This window comes from Tursiops truncatus, chromosome 9, assembly GCF_011762595.2.
Source record: "Tursiops truncatus isolate mTurTru1 chromosome 9, mTurTru1.mat.Y, whole genome shotgun sequence".
NCBI lineage: Eukaryota > Metazoa > Chordata > Mammalia > Artiodactyla > Delphinidae > Tursiops > Tursiops truncatus.
In genome coordinates this window covers 93,987,603-93,999,718 of record NC_047042.1, presented here as the reverse complement: position 1 = coordinate 93,999,718, position 12,116 = coordinate 93,987,603, and the positions used below count along the sequence as shown (strand labels likewise).

At 44.1% G+C, this 12,116-nt stretch overlaps 1 long non-coding RNA gene and 2 pseudogenes across 2 annotated transcripts in view; 2 read left to right on the top strand and 1 right to left on the bottom strand.

The window, feature by feature from the left end:
• The window catches only part of LOC109549748 (uncharacterized), a 339,321-nt gene that overhangs the window by 296,805 nt on the left and 30,400 nt on the right, over positions 1-12,116 (bottom strand). Inside the window, exon 1 of one of the 2 annotated variants that reach the window (XR_002176147.3) lies at positions 11,208-11,731. The exons of the other annotated variant lie outside the window; for it this stretch is intronic. This is a non-coding gene — a long non-coding RNA (uncharacterized lncRNA). Of the gene's footprint in view, positions 1-11,207; positions 11,732-12,116 lie in introns of those variants that run through there. 2 annotated transcript variants of the gene reach the window in all.
• Positions 2,326-3,219, top strand: LOC141279591 (olfactory receptor-like protein OLF3; annotated as a pseudogene).
• Positions 3,659-9,669, top strand: LOC141279612 (olfactory receptor 2F2-like; annotated as a pseudogene).

Genomic DNA, 12,116 nt, shown 5'->3' with positions numbered 1-12,116 from the left:
GGGCATTATTATTATTCCCACATTTCAAATGGAGAAACTGAGGCTCAGAGAGGACAAGTAACTTGCCCAGGGCACATAGCAGGCTAATGGAAGAGGCAGACAGGAACTCAGGTCCCTTGACTTCTCACTCACCACACAGCATTCCTCTGCATGGCAAGATAGGTGTCCTGGGCCTCCAGTCTAAGATTCCTTAGGCGCCTCCCTTCCTAGACCATATCCTTTTAGAACCCCCTCCCGTCCCTCACAAACAGGTTCAGTGAGAACTGAGAACGTGCAGCACAGCCTTAAGCCTGGCTCCAGGTTGTGTCCCAGGTAGATCTGACACCTGGGTCAATCACCTTACCCCTGTTCCTTGGTTTTCCTGTCTGTAGAATTAAACGGATAAAATACATGATCTCTATGATTCCTTTCACGTCTAACATTTTTTTAAATTTTCTTATATAGCAACAGGGCCCTTCTGAAGGGAATCTGGATTCATGACAGCAGCTCCAAAGGTGAGGATTCTGGATGCTGTCGCAGCCTCCGGATTGTAGTAGATCAGAGCTGAATTGCTTTCTCTGCTGTTAGAAGGACGAGGTCCTGTGGGTAGCCACAGGCTTCCTGGGGGCAGCGCTCAGAATCCCAACCACCAACTACTGCACTCAGGCCCCAGAGCCTTGTCTCCAATCCTGAGAATCTAAAGCCAGTTTCTATTCTTAGCAGTTTCTACAGTGACACCTGCTGGCCACTGCAGGACCAGGGCTGAGTGGAAGGCAAGCGATGCCTGATCCATCCAGGTTCTCTGCTCTCTCCCTCCACCAATCAGCACCCAGACCCCCTTCCCAGCTAGAGAGAATCTGAATTGGATTATGCTTTTCAATTCTGTTGCATTTGATTATGTGGCTCCACTCTGGTTTTCTTAACACTGATATATTGCTTTTGTCCTTTGTTACGCTGTCTCATTTGATTCTCATAGATTTTACCAAGACCCAATTTTTTTAAAATTTCTTATTTGATTCTGTGGCACTGCTGATTTTCTAAAACAAATTCCTAACACTGAAAGGCAGTATTTCCTAGAGGTTGGTTGAAAGCATAGTACCTCATATGCTCAATAAATATTTTTAAATAATTGAGTTAATTAATGTACTAATTATTCATATTTTAAGAGCAGGAAATATACCTTGATATTACATTTCTATTAAGAAAAACTGATGGCATTTAATTCTATGTTTATAGAAGACTGGTCAACATGTTGGAAGGAAAATGACCCAGGGCAAACTTAGCTAAGAAAGAATTCACTCCCCCTGAAAAGAATCAGTGGATGTCAGTCACTTCATACTCAGTAGTGACATGTTAAGTATCATTGGTTTCCAGATGCTCTCATTATATTATTTTTTTATCATTTATTTAAACATCTAACTTACTACATAAATTGCATATTATTGAGAAATAAGGCATAACTGCAGTCATAATTTAATTACAACTGCAAATTTAATTAACCAACTAGTAACCTTGTTCTTCTCCTTCATAGCACTTAGCACAATTATACTTAATTAATTTTTGTAATCATTAATTTAATCTCTATGTCCCCGATTAAATTATAAGAACCAAGGAGCAAGACTCGCGCTTCTGCGTTTCTGGTCCACAGACAGGTGTCTGATGTCTAGCACAGTCCCTGGCACACAGCAGGGGCTTAACCTATACTGATTTCAAGTATTTAAACTTCGTCCAGACTGATGGGCACGAGAATGATGTGAGAGGACTCCTTTCTAGGCAGTGACCCAGACCTGGACCCCAGAAGAAACATACAGAGCAAATGAATTCAGTCTTTTAGGATTGGACCCCTAGGCGCTCCTCTTGGTCTCAAGTATCTGCTTGTAATACTTTTCCCACAGCCACCCCACAGTGGAGACTCCTTCCTTTCTTCCCTGTCTTCTACTTCACTTCCCTCCTTTTCCTGTTTTCCTACCTTCCTTCCTTAGTTTTCCTTTCTCTTTTACCTTCCTTTTTTCTTTCCTATCATTCTTTCTCCCTTTTCTCTGCCACTTTTTCCCTCTATCTTTCCTTCTATACCAATAGCTTATATCCTATATAACTGTAACTGCTGGATCCTAGATGTAAAAGGACGACCAGAACAGGGACTTCATCCTTGAGTCTAGTGTGAGAACTCAAATGTCCTTTTCCCCACCATCTTCACTGCATTCTCTCCTAAGCACCTAGGTTAAGAAACCTGACGGGAGGTGCTCCAGTCCTGGCCCACGACTTACTCCCAGACTCCTGGAGTGAGACCTTTACTTGCCCCTCCCTGCCTCTGCTCCTCCCCTGACAGCCTGACCCACCTGCTCCATGAGGAGGGACAACCTGACCTGGGTGAGTTTGTCCTCATGGGCCTCTCCAGTGACAGGCAGACGCAGGCTGGGCTCTCTGTCCTGTCTGGGGCCGCCTATCTGCTGACCCTGCTGGGCAACGGACTCATCCTCCTCCTGATCAGCTGGAAGCCCGCCTCCACCCGCCCATGTACTTCTTCCTCGGCAACCTCTCCATTGTGGGGTTCCCCAGATGCTGGTGCACCTCCTCCTGGAGAAGAAGACCATCTCCTTCACCCAGTGTGGAACCCAGCTCTTCTTCTCTAGGGCCCTGAGTTCCTGCTGCTGGCAGCAATGGCCTATGATCGCTATGTGGCCGTCTGCGACCCCCTGCTCTACGTGGCAGTGATGCGGCCAAGGCTCTGTGCAGGGCTGGCAGTGGTCTCCTGGCTCGTGAGTCTGGCTAATGCTTCAGTGGAGACTGTGGTCACAGTGCATCTGCCCACCTGTGGGCACCACGTGCTGAACCATGTGGCTTGTGAGACACTGGCACTCCTCAGGTTGGCCTGCATGGACATCACCCTCAACGAGGCGGTCACAGTGGCCTCCAGCATGGTGGTGCTGCTGGTGCCCTGCTGCCTGGTCGCACTGTCCTACACCCACATTGTGGCCACCATCCTGCGGATCCGCTCCAGCGGGGGCCACCGCAAAGCGTTTGGGACCTGAGCCTCCCACTTCACTGTGGTCTCCATGCCTTACAGGCCGGCCCTGGTTACCTACATGCAGCCTGGCTCCACGGCCTCAGGCAAGCAGGACAAGGTGGTGGTGCTCTTTCACCCCCATGTTGAATCCTCTCATCTACAGTCTGAGGAGCAAGGAGATGAAGGCTGCTCTGAGTCAGGCTCTGATGAGGCGCTCTGAATCAAAGCATTAGAATGTGACCTTGTCATAAGAGGGCCTCACTCTGAAGACGGTGGGCACTGGAGCGTGCCCTCCGCCTACTGTGTGCATGTGCATGTGCGGGCATGTGTGTGCACGTGTGTGTAAGGAAGCAGGTGAGAGAGGCCACAATCCATACTATCTTTTGAAATAATAGAGAAGTGGAATTTTATCTCTGGGCACTATTTCTGGTTCCTGACTTAGTCTAAAAAAGGTGAATTACAACAACGTAGAAATACATACAGAAGATTAAACGGAAAAAGAAAGACATACTGGCACATATGAATTAGAAAGGAAGACCGAATCAGAAGCTCGAGCAGCACACAAGATTTATGCTAAGAAAGTCTCTTTCCTAAATGCTACAACCATATGTCTAAGCTTTTCTGAAATCAGTGGAAAAAAGAGGGGACAAGCTGTAAGTTACAAGATTCACCATGCCCATGGGATCAAACAGGTCTTAGGCCAGAGGTACAAACGTCATCATGTGATCACACGTGGTCCAGCTCAACTCAGCAGGCTGGGGTATATTCACATGGGGACTTGGAGCCAAAGTCATAGTAATAATCCCCACATCCCTGACGAGCAGGACTGGACACAGTGTGAGTCACGTGGATATCATTCTGCTCACTTCCCCTTCAGACTTGCGCAGTGGGTGGCAAGTGGCTGGCCAGAAAGTGAATGTTCATAACCTCAAACAAATATCTTTCTACATAATCAGGTCTAAGGACATGCTCTTATGAAAACTGAAGGATGTATTCAGAACACATGCTTGACTAAGAATTGTGCCACGTACCATTAGAGATAAGCCAAGCTACTTAAAAAAGAAAGAATTACAACTCCCTGTGAGTGATAATTTCACTCTACTCTTCTAACCCACAGTTAATGATTGAACTCTAAACATTCTAGAATGTAAAGTGAGAATAAAGTGAGGCAATAATACTTTATCCAGAAAAATGTTTAAAACAACTTTTAAAAATCAGAATGAAGCATCTCTTACCTAAATATTACAGATTTCTGGTTTGTCTTACCCACAAGCAAATATACAAAATATAAATGGAGAACAATTCAAACTTAGTCTGTTGAGAAAATGTCAAAAGGTTGAGGAGGAGAAAATGAAGTATCTTTGAAAACTCCTAGCAAAACTTTTTTTTAAAATTGAGGTAAAATTCACATCACATACAATTCACGATTTTAAACATTTACAATGTGCAATTCAGTGGCACTTAGTATATTCACAGTGTTGCAGAACCTCACGCTATCTAGTTCCATAACATTTTCATCACCCCCGAAGCGCACCTCATACCCTTCAAGCACTCGCTCCCCGTTCATCCCCCCTCCCAGGCCCTTACAGACACTAGTCTGCATCCTGTCTTCATGGATTTGCCTATTCCGGGTACTTCATATAAATGGAATCGTACGATATGTGATCTTCTGTGTCTGGCTTCTTTCATTTAGCATAATGTTTTTGAGGTCTATCCATATTGTTGCATGTAGCAGGGCTTCATTCCTTTTTATGGCTGAATAATGTTCCCTTGTAGGGAAATAACCACATTTTGTTGATCCATTCATCAGGTGATGGATATTTGGGTTGCTTCCAACTTTGGGCTATTGTGAATAGTACTGCTATAAACTTTCATGTACAAGTTTTTGTTTGAAAACCTGTCTTTAATTCTTTTGGGTACATACCCTGGAGTGGAACTGCTGGGTCATACAGTAACTCTATGTTTAACTTTTTAAGGAAATGCCAAATTGTTCTCCACCATGGCTGAACTGTTTTACATTCCCACTAGCAATGAATGAGGGTTCCAATTTCTCTACTTCCCCGACCACACTTACGTTCTGATTCTTTGATTGTAGCCATCCCAGTGGGTATGAAGTGATATGTTATTATGTTTTTAATTTGCACGTCCCTAATGACTAATGATGTTGAGCATCTTTTCATGTGTGTGTTGGCCATTTGTATATCTTCTTTGGAGACATGTCCAGCAAAACTTTTGTTTTTAATTTTATTGAAGACCTCCCTTTCCCTTCCCTCCCTTTCACTCACTCCCTCAGCCCCTTCCTGCCTCCCTCTTCCCCTAGGACCATGACCACCAGCCTCCATCCTCCTCTTAATCCCCTCCCTGGTCCTTTCCCCTACTGCTCCAACTCCCATCTGAGGCACTCAGCTCCATCCCCTGAGAAACATATTTTAACTCTCATTTTTAGACTTCTCATTTTTAGACTATTAATTTCTCCCCTTAAATCAACAGATTACCTTTTCCTTTCTCTATTCCTTTTCAAAGTTCTCTCCCCCAACCAAAGCCTCCACACTTAGGCATTTGCCCGCCCTTTACCCAGTGTCTGTGATTTCTACAGCAAAGAAGCCTCAGGAGTTCTTCCTCGTCAGTGAGTGAGAAAAAACCCACAGTGCTTATACTTTGATGTATTTTCCTTTACCCTCATCACATGTCTATGGAACATCCAGCTTTGAGGAGTGTGGTATTCTAGTACACCTTCTAACATAACCTGGCTACAGAAATGCTCACCAAGTAGCTGAATGAACAAACTTTGTCTATGAGGTTGGATAAAACCAGTTAAAAGTTGGAAGGAGTCAACTGATGTTCGTTCTATACTTGTTGAGCTATAATCCTTCATTAAATTATGACGTAGTTGGGACAATAATCTATTGACACCTTCTAATCCTAATAATTAAAGCATATCTTTTATATATAAAATAAAATTTAGATTGTATTGTCTGCAGCAGTAGTGCATACATCTAGTTTATCCAAAGAAGGCATTAGTTCATTAGGTTGTAGGTTAGAAAAGAGGGGGGAAATGTCCAAAATATTTTCCTACTTATCCCACTGCTTGAGTTTTAGAATTTAGAAATTTTTCTTGGCCCTTGCCTCTTTAAAGAGAGACTCAATGTATTTAAAGGGCACTTACTAATCAGGAGGAAACAACTGGTCCCTCAAAAGACCCTTCCGTTTAGAGTCATTCTTGAGCCGGTATCACAGAGCAGACTCTGAAAACATCAGTAACAAGGTTCTACACTGAGCTCCTAGATGAGAGGAGGAATTTTAAAGAAACCCTCCTCGATATGATGTTCACTCATTCATTCAGTCCACCGGCTCTATATGCCAGTCTCTGTTAGAACTAGAAAGGGCACAATTAAAAGAAAAAATACCCTCTCTACCCTTCAAGCAGTTTGTTTGCTAGAAATCAGAAAAGAGGAGTGAAAGAGCTGGGCTTAGTGCAGGGGGGTTTCCAGTTCCACCTCCTGGCTTCAGAATAAGTTAAGAGTCAAGGTATGTGGGCTCTATCCCCCCATTACACTACGGGGTGGATGTTTCCCTTTTACAGCTAAAATGGAAAGAGGTCAGCTGGTACTTGACGAACTGGACCACCAGTCCACTGATCTGTCCAAACTACTCTTCAGCCTGTTTCCCTGTGTTACATGGTGGCAGTTCAAAGTTTCCACCTGGCTCCCCAGGAGCGGCATCCAAACACCACACCTTTTCTGACGTTCCCCTCCCCCCAGAAATCAAACCTGTGCTACATTTCATTCTGTGGGAATGTGGCTCCCCACTAGCAGCTGCGATACACTCTTCATGCTCCACGTGGTAACATAATGTGATGTAGCAAGAAGAAGATGGGGACTGTGGTCCTCAGATTTCAGATTCAGTTCCAGCTTTGCTTCCAACTGGCAGAATGATCTTGAGCAAACCACTTCTGCTTTCTGAGTCTCAGTTTCCTCATTTGTAAAATGATGAGGTTGAAATGGTGATCCCAGAATTTCCTTCCAGCCTACATTCTTCTCTGTGGCTCTCACTTTGCATTTTATTCTCTTCAGTGGTGGGAATTGCAGTTGCTGTCTTTGGCGCTCATGAGCCACATGCAGGGACTAAAGCTTGGTTACCTGTTGCACTGACAAAAGAAATAGGCTCTGTGGAAAGCCAGGGGCTCCCATCCCAGGTGCAGGGTTCAGAAACTCAGCTGGGTATTGCGCCAAAGCCAGTTTCTACTCTGGGCATTTTCTACAGTGACACGTTCCGGCCACAAAAGGACTGAAAGAAGGAAGTTGTAAGTTCCAACTAGCTAGTAGGAAAGACGGAGGATAGCATCCAGCTGCTCTGCCCTCTTCACCCCCATCCAACCACAGCCCTATCTTCAAACCCTGTTAGAAAGACTTGGGGTGAACTGTTTTCATTTCCATTTCATTGGATTCTGTGACCCATCTCTCATATCTTTAATACAAATCCTTTTTATTTAGATAATGCTCTGAAGTTATGAAGGGCTTTCTCACACATTGTCTCAGTTGATACTAACTAGTTCTTCCCTTGATCTAAGACATTCTAAAACATTTGTTTTGGACAGACCTCAGAAGGCTAAAGCTAAGGGGAGACCCAGCACACAAACGGCAAGAAATGCAGGATCACTTTTTCACTATTCAGTGGGATTTGGCCTCAACTTTTTCAAACAAAGAATGAGAAGTTTAGGTCAAAGATTTTTCCTCCTCAAAAGCTCTACTGGTTTTATCTCTAAACATATTCCTCTCTCAAAAATACTACGTCTTAAGTTTTCAAAGATAAGGTTAAAAGTTCCCTCTAAAGCAGTGATTCTCAAACTTGTAATTAAAGTTTTACATTTTAGTTACCAGGAAATATTAAGAAGTTACTAACATACTAATGTCTGGGTTTCACCCTCCTGAGGTTCTGATTTAATTACTCTGGAGTGTGGGCTGGGCTTCTGGAGTTGTCAAAGCACCCCAGGTGATTCTAATGTGTAGCCAATGTGGAAAGCACCGCTCTGGTTTCCACCTTGGGTCCTGTGGGATTTTCATAGGCAAACCCTTTAACATGGAGTTTTTTCCTTCCCTCTCAAACTTTCCCAAATGGACATCCAAAAGGGCTTTCCCAGCAGTCAGACTCTTCTATGTGTCTCTGTGGTCTCTACTTACTCTCATACTAGCCAATAGCACTACCTTCTTCTGACGTGTTGTAAAGACACATGAGCTGAACATTGAAATGGGACTAGAGGGTCTTGTTATTAACAGAGAAATACAGACTATAAAATTGCTTAGTACCTTTTTACTAAAAAAAAAAAAAAAGACATCTTTATCTTTTGATAGAGGCTAAAGACAAGCAAAGTAAATAGGGAGGTGTTCCAAGGGCAAACATGTCTTTGCTATGACAGAAGGATTTACACATAACAAAGCCCCAAGGGTTTCAGAGGCACTCCCTTACTGCCTTCACCAGTGGGCACCGTCAGTTTCCAAACGTCATTGCAAGTAAGTGATGTGCGCATTCATCTTACATTAATCACTTAGTTTAGCACTCAAATAAACGCCAGCATTTCACCAAGGAAACAGCAAAATCACAGAAGCTGGGACATAATTATAGTTGGTATAATGTTCTACAATGATGCCTTGATCTTATCATCCTAGGATTAAGCCTGATTCATCAGTACACTGAGAACCAAATGAAGGATTTTTGCTCTGTCACTGACCCAGCCTGGATAATGGGAGAAGCAGGAAAACCACCTGCTCCAGCATGAGTAATAAGGACAAGGGGGGGTTTCAGAATACAAGTCCTACATCTTGGGATCAGATAATCCTCCTCAAGACTACTACTTTAAACTCTTTCTATTCATTTACCCAACAAAATGTTTTTATTGTGAAACATTTGTTAGAAATCTTTCTTTGTACAAAAAGAAAAATCAGAAAAGGTCCCTGACTTCAAGAAACTCAGAGTCTAACGGAGGAAAAATACAAGTACTTGCAGTCCTACTTAAAGTCCTTTGTTCAAACACAGACTGTGAATTCTGATCCTGATTCTGGCCTCTCTAACCCAGCACCTCCTCCTGCAGCCTGACCCACCTGCTCCGTGAGGAGGGATACCCTGACCTGGGTGAGTGAGTCTGTCCTCATGGGCCTCCCCAGGGACAGGCAGAATCAGGCTGAACTCTGTCCTGTTTGGGGCCGCCTATCTGCTGACCCTGCTGGGCAAAGGGCTCATCACCCTCCTGATCAGCTGGACGCCCGCCTCCACCCGCCCATGTACTTCCTCCTCGGCAACCTCTCCATTGTGGGGTTCCCCAGATGCTGGTGCACTTCCTCCTGGAGACGAAGACCATCTCCTTTACTCAATGTGGGGCCCAGCTCTTCCTCTCCCTGGCTCTGGAGGGGCCTGAGTTCCCGCTGCTGATAGCAATGGCCTATGACCATTATATGGTGGGTGACCCCCTGCACTACAGGGCAGCAGTCGGCCCGAGGCTGACAGTGGTCTCTTGGCTTGTGGGCATGGCTAATTCTGTAGTGGAGATGGCAATCACCATGCACCTGCCCAGCTGTGGGCACCACGTGCTGAATCATGTTGCCTGTGTGGATGTCACACACACTAGGGTGTCCTGGTGGACTCTAGTGGAGTTGTGTTGCTGGTGCCTTGAGCTGAATGCTGGGTAGGAATTCAGTTGTAGAAACCGAGAAATACAGAAGAACTCAGAAACAGAAATAGGAGGGTTTCCCCTGAGAACAAAGAAGCTTGTACTAAGGGATAAAGTGTTCCTGCAACTGTATACACACAAGTACATGTGTGTGTGAAAGATGTACTCTTTGTTTTTGAAGGTATCGACAAATAATGACTTAAGCGCTGGAATCTTCTTTGTAACTCTGCTTTTTTCCACCGAAATTCAAAAGCAGTTTACACCAATCAGAAATGTTAAATATTTGTTGACTGAGTGAACATCAGAATAATTCCCACAACCACTTTCATCATTGTCCTAAATGTCAACTTCACCATCTAGTCAATCAGTCAAATAGCACATTTAATGAGCCTCTCTTCTGTGCTCACCCTGACTCCTTTCATCACCACAGTTGTCATCACAACTCCCTCCTAGTGTTGAGAGCATCATGGTGCCCTGGAAAAAAGGCAGGACTTGGAAAGAAATATCAATCAGTAAACACATTCGTATCAAGCTCCACTGTGCTCAATACACCATGCCAGGTGCTGCAAGAGACACGCCGAGTCTAATATGAGGTCCTTCCCCATAACCTGGGGATTACTTGGAAAGATAAGAGATAAATACCAAAAAAGAAATTGCAACACAATCCAGCAATGGAAAAGTATAATTAGGCAACATTTGGTTAATTGCCAAATATGAGATAGAAATTAAAAGCCCAGGGGATTCACAAAATTCCCCCATGAAGGGGAAAAAACTGGGTCGTTTGCAAAGGAATTGAAGAGGAAGGAAAAATTAAAATGGCTACAGAAAATGGTAGAACTTGGATAGATGAGGGAGTAGAGAGAGAGAGGTTTATTCTTGGCTCATGGGGGAATGACGTAAGCCAGGTGAGGAGATAAAAAATACCAAGGTCTGTCTGGGAAAGAGTGAGCAAACCAGTTTGGTTAGAGCAAAGATTTCATTTTGAGGAGTCCTGCGGAGGCGGTAAGGCTGGAAAGTGGGGATGGTGTGCATAGTAGGGCTTTGAAAACAAGGCCATGGAATTTGCATTAGAGGCAATAGCAAGTTAGCACAGTTTCTGATGTGGGAAATAGCACATCTAATATATGATGTTCTAGAAGTTATCCTCCTCTTCTCCACCAGGACTGTTAGGCTAACTGAGACAAAAATAAATAGGACAAACTTTTTTCTTCTTTTAGTCCAAAAAACTCTCTATTTCATGCTTCACTAGTGGGAGTAAGTGAATCAACTACTTATAATTCAACTTCCTCTAATTAGGGTAAACTTCATAGACCAGGCAGAGTTTAAGGTAAGGTTGAAAGCCCAAGAATTGGGAAGCTAGTGGATATAGACCACAAGTTATTTAGAATACAGGGAAATGTTAGACGTAAAAATGAATGATCAGATCTTCAAATTGAGAATTGAACAGAGGGTATAACTATAGATAAAGCACTTTCTATTTTCCTTTTTTTTAATTGAGAAGATAACCATGCCATCTGAGTAACATCTGAAGACCAAGCAAAAATAAGCAGAGCTTACCTGGTGTTTTCTTTAAGTGTTAGCTCTGATATGAGCCTGTTTTTCTGTCTTATGTCACATCTCGAGCAGCAACACCCTGGTTAGATAGGCCCCACCCCTGTCAGGAGGGATTTGGAGTTTGCTTTTCTAATGCAGGTTCACAAAATGAGTCTGAGTCTCACCAAGGCACTAGCCTGGGAAAGCCTTCAAATTTATACTTTTAATGGAGAATAAATACGTGCATGAAGCCCAGGAGACAAAGCTCAGGGTCCAAGACGGGAACGAGATTAGGAGGGCATTTTACAATCACTTAGAGACAAGGCAGGGAGCAAACAGGTGTGACGCAACATGGATCTGAACACACCTGGGAATTCCCACGACAGAGGTTCCCTGACTGCAGAACCTCCCTGCTCCTCAGGCACAAATCCAATCTCTTCTACCCAGAACAAAATCTCCCCTACAGCATTCTCTGCTTCACACAATCGAGACCAGGAACACACTGGAGAGCAGGGCTTATTAGCCTGGAGCTCACTGACAGGCTTGGGGTCTGTGACCCCTCTGGAATTGTGTGCTAAAGTGGTATCTCATCCAATTTTTATCACTTCCTGAGGAAGTCCTTCTGCTAGTGGCCCTCCCCCACCCCAGCTCTCTGCCTCGTCCTCCTGTTACACAGACTCATAGGCCTCCATGCTTTCCCGTCCTCACACTTGTCCCAGTTTGTAACGACATGCTCACTTGTATGACTAGACGCTTTACTCCTGACTCCCCACAAGGCTGTAAATTCCACGGCAGGAGAGGCGTTTTCTGTGATACTACTCTATCCCCAGCTCAGGGCGTTGTCTACATGTAAGCACTCAAAACATATCTGCTAACTGAATACATTCTCAAACAATCTGTGGCCCCCACAAAAGGTTAACACGTCCCGATTTA